This window comes from Mesocricetus auratus, unplaced genomic scaffold, assembly GCF_017639785.1.
Source record: "Mesocricetus auratus isolate SY011 unplaced genomic scaffold, BCM_Maur_2.0 Super-Scaffold_100030, whole genome shotgun sequence".
Taxonomy (NCBI): domain Eukaryota; kingdom Metazoa; phylum Chordata; class Mammalia; order Rodentia; family Cricetidae; genus Mesocricetus; species Mesocricetus auratus.
Genome location: NW_024429211.1, coordinates 15,317,498 through 15,329,643, shown reverse-complemented (window position 1 = coordinate 15,329,643; position 12,146 = coordinate 15,317,498). Strand labels below are relative to the sequence as shown.

Genomic DNA, 12,146 nt, shown 5'->3' with positions numbered 1-12,146 from the left:
ATAGCTACACCTGCTTTCTTCTTATGTCCATTTGATTGAAAGAGGTATTCCCAACCCTTAACGATGAGGTAATGTCTGTCTTTGAAATTGAGGTGTGTCTTGTATGCAGCAGAAGGATGGATTCTGTCTTCATACCCACTCTTTTATCCCTCTATTTGGAGTGGACTCCCAAAGCTCATTCAAAAACCATGGTGAACACTGTTCTACTATCCAAGGCCCCAGTGATATCTGTGGCCTCCTCCCTGGCAGTACATTCATGGAGTCTGTATCAGTCTACTCTTGGTCTCTCGGCCATCAGTCTGGGATTCAGGAGTTCCCCCTTATCTGGTCAGCTATCTTTGTGGGTTTCAACATCATGGTCTTGACCTCTTTGCTCATCACTTCTCCATCTCTGTCAATATGTTCCAGGAGTTCTGTTCAGTGATTAGCTGTGGGTATCTGTCTCTGCTTCCATCAATCCCTGGATGAAGGTTCTAGGATGGCATATAAGGTAGTCATCAACCTTACCATCAAGGAGCAGCAATTAATTTAGTTGCTCCACTATTGCTTAGTTTGCCAGATGGTGTTATCCTTGTAGATCTCTGGAGATCTCACTAGAGTCAGCTCATGCCTCAAGCCTACAATGTCTCGATCTATTATGGTGTCTCTTATCCTGCTCTCCTCTATTCTTACCTCGACTCAACCTTCCTGCTCCCCAATGCTTTTTACTCCCCTCCTCTTATCACCTTTTATTTTTCTTGGTTCCCTCTCCTTTCCCCCGATGTTCCCAATATGCTCAGGAGATCTTGCCTCGTTCCACTTCTCTCGGGTATCTTGCATCTCTCTTGGGAACCTCCTTGTTTCCCAGACACACCAGCACTGGGATTGTAGGCTGATCCATATCTAAAATCCATATATGAGTGAGTACATACCATGTTTGTCTTTTTGTGTCTGTAAATTAACCCTGTATTTCTACAGTAAGTCTAATTTGAAAATTGTGGGCAATATACTTGATATGTGCTTACCTTAGGGTACCACATTGAACTACACAGTATATATTTCCTGTTTTGGTTTGAAGCCTCAAAGCCCACTCCCAGTGACACACTTCCTCCAATTAGGTCATACCTGCTCAAACAATGAAACATGTCTTAATTCTTTCAAATATTGCCATTCCCTGTGACCCTACAGGAGACATTTTCATTCAAAACACCACAGAATGATTTTATATTTGCTGAACATTAAAAGTTAAAAGCTTACAAATACATATGATTTATATTGCATATAAGTATCTTAAAATGCTAAATGTATGAATAATTAGTGTAAAGGAAGGAGAAGAGAAACAGGTCAAAGGCAAAGAAAACTTTCTAAACAAAATCAGAGAAGAAAATCTGCTCATTATAAAGAAATAGCTCCCTATCAAGGTACAAGAGGCATGCAGAACAACAAACGAGAGAGAAAGAGAGAGAGAGAGAGAGAGAGAGAGAGAGAGAGAACCAGAAGATAAAATCCACATGACACATAATATTTAAAGCACTAAATGTACAAAAAAGGGTGCCAAATATTTTTGAGGAAAAAGAGAATGTCACTATATAAAGGCAGGGCTACTAGAACAAATCCTGACTATGCAATAGGGATTATCAAACCAGCAAAGGTATCAATCACAATTGATAAAAAAAGAAAACATTCATGACTAAAATTTTAAAAAGCAGATTTTCCCCACTTATTCTTCTCTATAAAAGTGACAAGAAGGAAAATTTTAGTCTGAAGAGGCTAACTTCACCCAAGAAGGCCCAAGGAATAGTGCAAGGACTTTTCCTGGGGAGATGCAAAACACTTATCTGTTCATTCCAATAAAGATCCCATGAGATACAAAGTACAGACACCACAAAGTACAACTTGGTGAATCAATGAGTTTTTATGTGGGACTGCTTGCAGTAATATGGCTGTGGGTAACTTACAAGAGCACACATGACTCAGAGACAGCTGCACCACCACAGCCCATTCCATCATGGGAGGCAGATCACAAAAGCTGGGAGCCTGGAGTACCCTGCATAACCTGCAGGCAACTCAACAGATTTTAATATGTTGTTTCCAGTTGGTCTAAACACCAGCTAGGCAGCTTCTCCTAGCCAGCTTGTGTGCTCTCACAGTCATCATTGCCTTTGGTTCTGCTCTTCTGAGAAGGATTCTCAGCTTTTATTGCCAACTCTGGCAGGGAGAAGCTTAATGATTCTGGTAGGTTTTGGGGACTTCCAAGGGCAATTTGGAGTTACTTACCTTCCTGCTAAGAATGCCACTCGAAAAACAGTTCACCACACAAAGAGAAAATAACACATTCTCCAGTCCAGATCAGAGCCAGATAGAAGGGATCATTCGCAGGCTGACTTCCGGAGCAGGGGCACATGGAGGCCAGGTGACTCAGCTGCCTCCCCAGCAGAGCCTGTAACAGTTTCTCTGTGTAAGCCTGGAAGCCCTGGTCAGTCATCCCTTCAGCTGAATTTTAAAATACATCAGCCTCTTCCCCAGCAGAAGTCTGAAGACTGACACAGTTGTGGTTTCTTTAGGCTCCTGACAGCTTCAGCCATTCCCCTGGCAGGAGTCTGAAGGTCTGACCCAGTAGCCTCTTCCACTGAGTGTGCCAGAGAAAGGCTGAGAGGTTTCCTGGCTCCCTCCAACCCCAGGAACCATACTGCATCCAAGTTCCTCCCTTTTTGGTCCCCAAAATGGCGCCACAACCCAAAATTTTAGTGCTTACTTCCACAGGGGACCTTTACTCTATTTCCTTTATAGTTATGCAATGATGCTTGCCCACCCTGAACACTTGGACCAGATGTGTTATATAGTGAACTGTGTGCTCCTCTTGGCAGATCCCCGAAGTGGCTCTCCCCTCACCTGTGTGACCAATCAACGGGGATGCTTATTGTCTTTCTTTTTAAACCTATGGCTACTATCTTGCATCCCCCAAGGAGGAGGCCCGACTCCCACCTTATGAGCCACCATGTGCAACAAACACAAAGGCACACTAGTCCTCACATCCTACCCCATCATCTGTTTACCCAAAGCCGCTTATGGTTAAGGACAAGCTGGCCTCCTCCTCCAACACTAATTCCCTCTCTTCACCCTCCCCCATATCCACTCTGGGGCATCTTACCACTCTTCCCCTCTGAAAGCCCGGGGCCATAGTCCTACCTTTGCTGCAGGCCCCTCCCATATAGCATGCCCAACAAGGGGGAAACCAGACCCAAAACAGGAGCCCTATTGGGTATTCACCCCTTCACTAGAAGTGATATCTGTAATTGGAGAAGCCAGACTTCCCCATTCTCTGAGAAGCCACAGGTTCAATTTCTCTGTTAGAAACTATATTTCACACTTTCCTATACACTTGGGATGACTACCAGCAGTTTTTGCTGTCTTCACTTACCAGGAGATGGAGAGGATTTGGGGAGAAGCTAGGAAATTAGTTCCAGGGAATGATGGCTGACAGACTGCACTACCAGTGGTCATTGAGACAGTGATCCCTTCTCTTCCACCCCACTGTATCCCCAATTCCAATAAAGGGGAAGACTCTCTAAAAGTCTCTTGCCAGACTCTATTGGCTGCTCTCCAGGTGTTCCCACGAATTTGTCTAAAACTAGTCATGTTGTGCAGCGACCCATGATATCCCCTACTAACTCCCAGGACTGCCTGATGGAAGCATACCCAATCTCAGTGTCTGTGCCAGTGGTGTTATGTTCAGGAACTGGTCTCCTGCACCACTCATTGAAGAGTATCTCCCACTTTCTCTGTGGAGTTTCAGTATGGTTTGATTTTGGTTGAGATCTTTAATCCATTTGGACTTAAGTAGTGGACAAGGCGATAGACATGGATCTATCTGCAGTCTTCTGCATACTAATACCCAGTTATGGCAGCACCATTTGTTGAAGATGCTTTCTTTTATCCATTGTATAGTTTTAGCTTCTTTGTCAAAAATCAAGTGTTCATAGGTGTGTGGATTAATCAGTTCCATTGGTCTACCTGCCTAATTTTGTGCCAATACCAAGCTGTTTTCATGACTATAGTGTGGGGAGCTGCCCCTACATTATCCTTTACAAGATGGCGCCGAAATCCGGCCGTTATGCCCTGCAAACAAGTAGAGTGCATATGTGCCTGGTACTTTTCCATCCCTTACTCTCTGCCTCTCCCGTGGCATCATATGGGCTGATGAGCAGGAGCCAGTCAGGAGATGACTCGTCCGAGGCGGGGACTGCTGGGCTTTATAAGGGTTGGATTTTTCGCTCCCCGGGGTGTCCGCTCTGTAAGCTTATGCTCTCCCTCTCAAGACGCATTAAAGCTGTTCTGCAGAAGGATCCTAAGTGTGCCGTGTCCTTCTGGCTGGCGAGACGGTAGCGCGGGACATCTGGTGCCAAAACCCGGGAACTACTTCAACATCATCAGCACTGCCAGAGACCCCTTGGACTCAAGGAGGATTCAGAACTGCAGGTAACTACGCTCGGAGAGGTATGTCATTCTGGGACTTTGGATTGGAACTTTCGCCACCCTGGGAAGGTAGTGTTGAGGCCTTGGTACTTGTTTTGGGAGCACTTCTGATTTTTCTTTTGGGGAGCCTGTGTTTTCATCGTTACAATTATTAGGCGTGTTAAGTCCGATGTAAATAAGCGGCAGTGCCTTACTGTGTGCTTTAGTCTCTTGTAGATAAAAGAGCTGCGCGCGGTCATTACTTTCATTTCATTTGTGCCCATAAGTCAGACGTAGATAAGCTGCGGGTGTTTATTTTTATCATGGGCTCCTCTCAATCTGTCATTACTGCTCTGGAGTCGGTACTTAAACAAAGAGACATAAAGATTGGTCACCAGACATTAAAGAATTTTGTTAAAGAGGTAGACCGGGTAGCTCCTTGGTTTGCCTGCTCAGGGTCCTTGACTATTGCTTCATGGAATAAATTAGGCAAAGATCTGGATAGGAAATTAATCGAAGGGGACCTGAGACAAGGGACCAGGGCAATCTGGAAGCTTGTTAAGAATTGTCTAGAGGATGAAAACTGTCAATGGGCTGTAGCAGAGGGACGAGATGTCCTTGAAGAAGTTCAGGATAGCATGTCAGAAACCGAGTGTAGTGAGAGGTTAGGTGCACGTAAAAAGAAACCAGTTGTATCTAAGAAAGATACCCCCCCAGTAAATCTAAGGATAAGGGGGAGCCCTTACTGTCCCCAAGAGGGACATTAGAAGATAAACAAAAAAGGGGAGAAGGCTTATACCCTTTTCAGGAACTGGAAGCTTTAAATCTTAGTAGTTCCAATGAGTCAGATAATGGAGAGAACACAGAAGGGGACGATCTAGATCCAGAGGAGGAATATGATATGGAAGAAGAAGCAGCCAGGTATGAGGAAGAGAGATATCATCCTACTGATTACCTACCACAAAATAATAAAAGGCAAACAAAGAAACGTGCTATGTCCTCCTCACAGGTGGTACCTTCGGCACCTCCCCCTTATGAGATGCGCCCGAAGGCTTTCTCTTTTCTTCCAGACGAGGTAAAGAGGAAATTGCGACTTGCCTACCCTGTCTTTGAAGGCACAGAGGGAGGGTGAGTACATGCCCCTATGGAGTATGCTCAAATTAAGGAATTGGCAGAATCGGTTAGAAAATATGGGGTTACAGCTAATTTCACTCTGGCCCAATTGGATAGGTTGGCCATGATGGCCATGACCCCGGCTGACTGGCAAACAGTCACTAAGGCATCACTTGTTAGCATGGGTCAATACATGGAGTGGAAAGCCCTATGGTATGAGGCTGCCCAGGAGCAGGCCAGGGCTAATGCTATAGCATTAACTCCAGAACAACAACAATGGACATTTGATTTACTTACAGGCCAGGGGCGCTTTGCTGCCAATCAAACAGATTATCACTGGGGTGCCTATCGGCAAATTGCTGATACAGCCATCAGAGCATGGAAGGCTCTTTCAAAAAAGGGGGAATTAAATAATTAGCTCACAAAAATTATTCAAGGGACACAGGAATCTTTTTCAGACTTTGAGGCCCATATGACGGAGGCAGCAGGATGAATTTTCGGTGATCCTGAACAGGCCGCCCCTCTTATTGAGCAATTAATTTTTGAACAAGCCACTTAGGAATGCCGCGCAGCCATCGTCCCCAGGAAGAATAAAGGACTTCAAGATTGGCTCAGGGTTTGCAGAGAGCTTGGGGGCCCTCTTACTAATGCAGGATTAGCTGCCGCCATTTTACAATCTCAGATACGTCCCTTTAAGGGACCCGAAAAGAAGGTATGCTTTAACTGCGGAAAGCCAGGCCATCTTAAAAAGGATTGCAGGGCATCAGAAAAGGAGAGGGCTCCCCCTACCCTTTGCTCCTGCTGCGGCAAGGGCTATCACAGAGCTGAGGCATGCCGCTCGGTGAGGGACATAAAGGGCAGAGTTTTCCCTCTGCTAGAAGCTCCTGACAGCCAAAATTCAAAAAACGGGACAGTGGGCCCCCGCTCCCAGAGCCCACAAAAATATGGGAACCGGTTCATCAAAGCGACCTATGAGACTTCTCCGGAGACGGAGCAAGAATGGACTTGCACGCCTCCTCCGACTTCATACTAATACCCCAGATGGGCGTACAGCCCGTTCCTGTTCAAATACTCACTCCTTTACCTCAAGGAAGCATAGGCCTCCTCCTAGGATGAGGATCCCTGACATTACAGGGTCTTATTGTCCACCCGGTATCATTGATGGTCAACATACTTCTGAGATACAAGCCTTATGCTTCTGTCCAAACACGGTTTTTTTCCATTAGCAAAGGAGGTAAAATAGCTCAACTATTACTCCTTCCGGGCGAGACTCATCAGAAGCCAGGAGATAAACAGATGGGATCCTCAGGTCAAGATTCGGCCTATTTGATTGTTAGTCTTCAAGACCGACCAAAACTTTCCCTTTGGGTAAACGACAAACACTTTGAAGGGATTTTAGACACAGGAGCTGACAAAAGTATAATTTCGTCCCATTGGTGGCCAAAAACTTGGCCGATTACTGAGGCATCACATTCACTGCAAGGGTTGGGTTATCATGCCCATCCGACCACTAGCTCCTCGATCCTCCGTTGGAAAACTTCAGAGGGCCAAGAGGGACAATTTATTCCTTATGTCCTCCCACTACCAGTCAACCTATGGGGAAGGGACGTTATGCAAGCCATGGGATTAACCCTAACAAATGAATATTCATCACAAACGGCCAATATGATGGAGACAATGGGATATAAAGCTGGAAAGGGACTGGGACGTTTAGAGCAGGGATGGGTAGAACCAATTGCTCCTACTCCTAATCAAGGAAGAAGGGGCTTGGGTTTTTCCTAGGCGCCACTGGGGCAGCATGGCCTATACCATGGAGGACAGAGACTCCAATATGGGTTCCCCAGTGGCCACTAGCCTCTGAAAAATTGGAAGCTGTGACCAAACTTGTTAAAGAACAGTTAGCTTTGGGACATATAGAGCCATCTACCTCCCCTTGGAATACCCCCATTTTTGTCATTAAGAAAAAATCAGGAAAATGGCACTTGTTACATGATTTAAGAGCTATCAATGAACAAATGTATCCTCTTGGGGCGGTACAACAGGGGCTTCCCGTACTCTCTGCCCTACCCAAAAATTAGAGTTTAGTGATTATAGATATTAAGGATTGCTTTTTTTCCATTCCACTTTATCCTGCTGATAGACCCCGTTTTGCATTTACTGTTCCTTCTATTAATCATATGGAACCCGATAAGTGTTTCAATGCAAGGTTTTGCCTCAGGGTATAGTCAACAGCCCTACTATGTGCCAACTATATGTACAGGAGGCCCTTAGACCATTAAGAGAGCGCTTTCCACAGTTACTCGTGATTCATTATATGGATGATGTTCTTATGTGTCACAAGGATGTAAGGGTCCTCGAACAAGCCTACCCGCTGTTACTTAAGAATCTACAATTTTGGGGCATTCAAATAGCTTCTGAAAAGGTTCAATTCACTGATACTGGCCAATTTTTAGGCTCCATTGTTCTTCCAGATAAGATTTTACCCCCAAAATTAAAAATTTATAAAGATGATTTATTACATTAAATTATTTTCAAAGATTATTGGGACAAATTAATTGGCTGTGACCATTTTTAAAGATCCCCCTGCTGATTTAAAACCTCTGTTCGATATCTTGGATGGGGATCCTCATATTACTTCCCCCTGAGTATTGACACCAGCTGCCGAGGCAGCTTTAGCATTAGTGGAAAAATCCATTGAAGGGGCACAATTATGTCGCATCAATGTGACCCAACCTTTTTCTCTTTGTGTGTTCAAAACACGAAAGTTGCCTACTGCGGTGTTATGGCAGAATGGACCACTATTGTGGATTCATCCACGTGTTTCTCCTCAAAAGGTTATTGATTGGTACCCAGATGCTATAGCCCAACTTGCCCTTTAAGGATTAAAAATATCTGTTAATCATTTTGGTGTAAATCCAGAGTTTTTGCTTGTTCCCTATACTTCCCTACAGATACAAACCTTGGCTGCCACTTCCAATGATTGGGCCATCCTGGTCACCACCTTTCCGGGAAAAATTGATAACCATTATCCAAACTATCCTTTGTTGTAGGCTTTAACAGACGCTGTAACGATACGCAACACACAATTACTGACAGTAAAGCTAAGTATTTAATGTAGAAATTACTCACAAGATACCAAACCCAGAAGAGACAAGGAGTTTTCGTCTGCCGAACTGGAAGCCGAACTCCAGGAAAAGAGACTGAGACTTCCTGTGTGCTGTCTTTTATTCCTTCCCCCGTAACGCCCCTAGCCATGCCAAAAGTGGGCCTGGCTAGTGACGCAGTTCCGCCTACGTACGTATACGTCTTTACGTCCAGCCGTATACGTCTTTAGTCCTGCCTAAAGTGGGTGTGGTTAGCGGTGTGGTAAACCGCCCTTTTATTACCTCATCTGTATGCGCCTCTAATAAGTCACATGTTTAATGGCGGCATCAGACTTCCTCCTACAATTCCCCTTTTAGTCTAAAAAAGGACAACTAACTTGTGTCCATGAACAAAATGTATCAAATTTGTATCTAAACCTAAACTTATCTGAAAGAAACACCCAAATATGAACACCTCCTTCCAATCCCAACTCTAAAATAATTGAAAACTAACACTAACAGGTGTAAACTATCTTATAATATCAATAGTAGGGAGAGGGGGCGTGGAATTCTCAAAACTACTTCCTGCTGAGATGGGACGATGATAATCTCATGGGGACCTGTGAAAAGAAAAATGTTAGTATAACAAAATCTCAGTAGATCAGACAGTCTCTGTATAGCTTGATTGAAGTTCCTGACTGGGGTTCTAGTGTTGATTGAAGCTCTCATCTTGAACCTCCTGCCAGATTGTAGAAGATGTGCTATTTCCGTTTCTTGGTCCGGAGTTGTGTAGAGTTATGTAGTTTCAAGCCAGTTTCAGGATAGTGCTTGTCAGCTGGAGTCAATGATGTGTGGCAGGTCAGATGCCTCCAGTCGAATCAGGTGAAGTCAAGGAAGTGGATCCTCATTCTCTTTCTGAAGCAGTTGAAGATTGCTGTCAGGAAATCCCTTGTTCTCTGGAAAACTCAAACATTAATGTTAAAAAAGAAATATTTTAACTTTCATATGTATGCATACAGAAGAGGTGACAATAGGGAAGATGGAAAACCTGGAGGAAATTAGACTGTTCAGAAAAAGAAATCCACAGATAACAGTCCCTCATTTTATTTCTTCTGTCTTATATCAATGGCTCTTTGATATAATACAGAAATTCTGAGTCGTATTTAAATAATATGCTTGAGTTTAAAGTAGGAGAGCCAATCCAACTCCAAAGCCAGCTTCAGTTAAATGAATGGGGACTGAGGTATGTGAAGAAATAAAGATAAAAGGGTACTATGAAAAAACAATATAGAGAGATTTAGACTTTGATACAACACAGTGAGTTATTGTTTGTTTGATGGTCCTCAGGGTAGCTATTCATTCTTCTACAGGAATCCATATGTCCAGTATTCTTTGCTGAGTTTACCTGTGAAGACAAAAAACAAAAAACTTCTCTTTCCTTTTAGGAGGTCACTTTACCCATGGTGGACTATGAATTTGTAGATGGGCTGTTCTCTTCCTCCTCCTGAGATGTTTTCTGTTCTGATCGAATTTTAATTAATTTTGATGGAACCCAAACCTTTTCTTCTCCTGTGGAAACAAAAGCATAACCCCTTCCCCAATGTAACACATATCCTGGTTTCCAGACTGAGGTCATAACATCCTTAAAATACACCGGTTGGTTCAGTTCAGAAGTCTTCTCTGTAGTCCAGTGTCTTTCTGCTGCAGTTTGTCCTTTTTCATCAGCATTAAGAAAATTCAACGTTAGTAAAGCATTGTGTAACGTGTGTTTAGGTGTCTTTGTTTTCCCTGGCTGTTTATGAAGCATCTCTTTTAAGGTTCGGTTAGATCTTTCAATTATTGCTTGTCCTGTGGGATTGTAAGGTATACCAGTTACATGTTTTATATTATAATATTTGAAGAATTGTTCCAATTTACTGGAGACATATGCTGGAGCATTGTCAGTTTTTATTGTTTTAGGTATACCCATAACAGCCATTACCTCTAAGAGGTGTGTAATAACAGAGTCAGCTTTTTCAGAGCTGAGGGCAGTAGCCCATTGGAAGCCTGAGTACGTGTCTATAGTATGGTGTACATATTTCAAACTGCCAAATTCTGGGAAGTGAAATACATCCATTTGCAAAAGTTCATTTCTGTGAACACCTTTAGGATTACAACCTGCTGGTAATGGAGTTTGATTGTACAATGAGCAACTGGGACAATTTCTTACTATTTCTTTGGATTGTTGCCAGGTGATAGAAAAATCCTTCTTTAAACCTTTGCTGTTAACATGGTGTTTCTTATGAAATTCTGAAGCTTCCAACACATTACCTACTAATAAACGATCAATTTCATCATTGCCTTGTGCCAGAGGACCTGGCAGACCTGTATGGGATCTGATGTGTGTTATATATATAGGATGAGTCCTGTTTCTGATGATTTCCTGCAATTGTAAAAACAATGAGGTTAATTCTGTATTATCAGGAACAAATTCTGCAGTCTCAATGTGCAGGACAACTCTTTCTGCATACTGAGAATCCGTGACTATATTGAGAGGCTCTGTAAAGTCTTTAAGTACCATGAGAATGGCATATAACTCTGCCTTTTGTACGGAGTTGTAAGGGCTTTGAACTACTTTACTTATATTTCCTGATTTATACCCTGCCTTACCTGATTTGTTTGCATCCGTGTAGAAGGTAAGAACTCCAGAAATAGGTGTTTGCCTCACGATACGTGGAAGAATCCAAATTGTTTTCTTTATGAATTTGATTCTCTCTGTTTTGGGATAGTTATTACTAATACTTCCCAAAAAGTCACTGCAAGCTATTTGCCAATACTCATTATCCTTCCATAAGGAGGAAATTTCCTCATTCGTTAAAGGTACAATAATTTCAGCTGGGTCTTTCCCAGTCAGTTGACGAAGCCTTAATTTACCTTTTAATATCAAATCTGAGACCTTTTCTATATAGGTTTTCAATTTTTTATTTTGTTTATGTGGCAGAAATACCCATTCTAGAATGATGTCTTCCCTCTGCATTAATATTCCTGAGGGGTATTCTCTAGATGGTAAAATAACCAGAATACAGTCCAGATTTGGATCCACACGGTCCACATGTGCTTCTAATATTCTCTTTTCTACCCATTCTAATTCTTTTTCAGCCTCAGCTGATAGTACTCGTGGGCTGTTTAGGTCTTTATCTCCTTTTAAAGCCATTTTCAGGTGTTTTAAATCATGCCCTTCTACACCAATAATCGTCTGTAATTGAGAGATTTCTCCTAATAGTTTTTGAAGATCATTAAGAGTCCGGTAACGATCTCTTCTGATCTGTACTTTCTGTGGTCTAATTTTCTGAGCATCTATTTTATAACCTAAATAGTTAATAGAATCTCCTCTTTGTATTTTTTCTGGGGCAATTTGTAATCCCCAGCGAGGCAAAATTTCCTTTACTGCCTCAAACATCTTTTCCAAAGTATCCTTATTTGAATCAGACAATAATATGTCATCCATATAATGATATATTAACGAATGTGGAAATT

The 12,146-nt window shown here is 42.8% G+C and overlaps 1 pseudogene; it reads left to right on the top strand.

Moving 5' to 3' along the window:
• The first annotated feature begins 4,071 nt into the window (after window positions 1-4,071).
• Window positions 4,072-7,569, top strand: LOC121134801 (annotated as a pseudogene).
• Window positions 7,570-12,146: the final 4,577 nt, after the last annotated feature.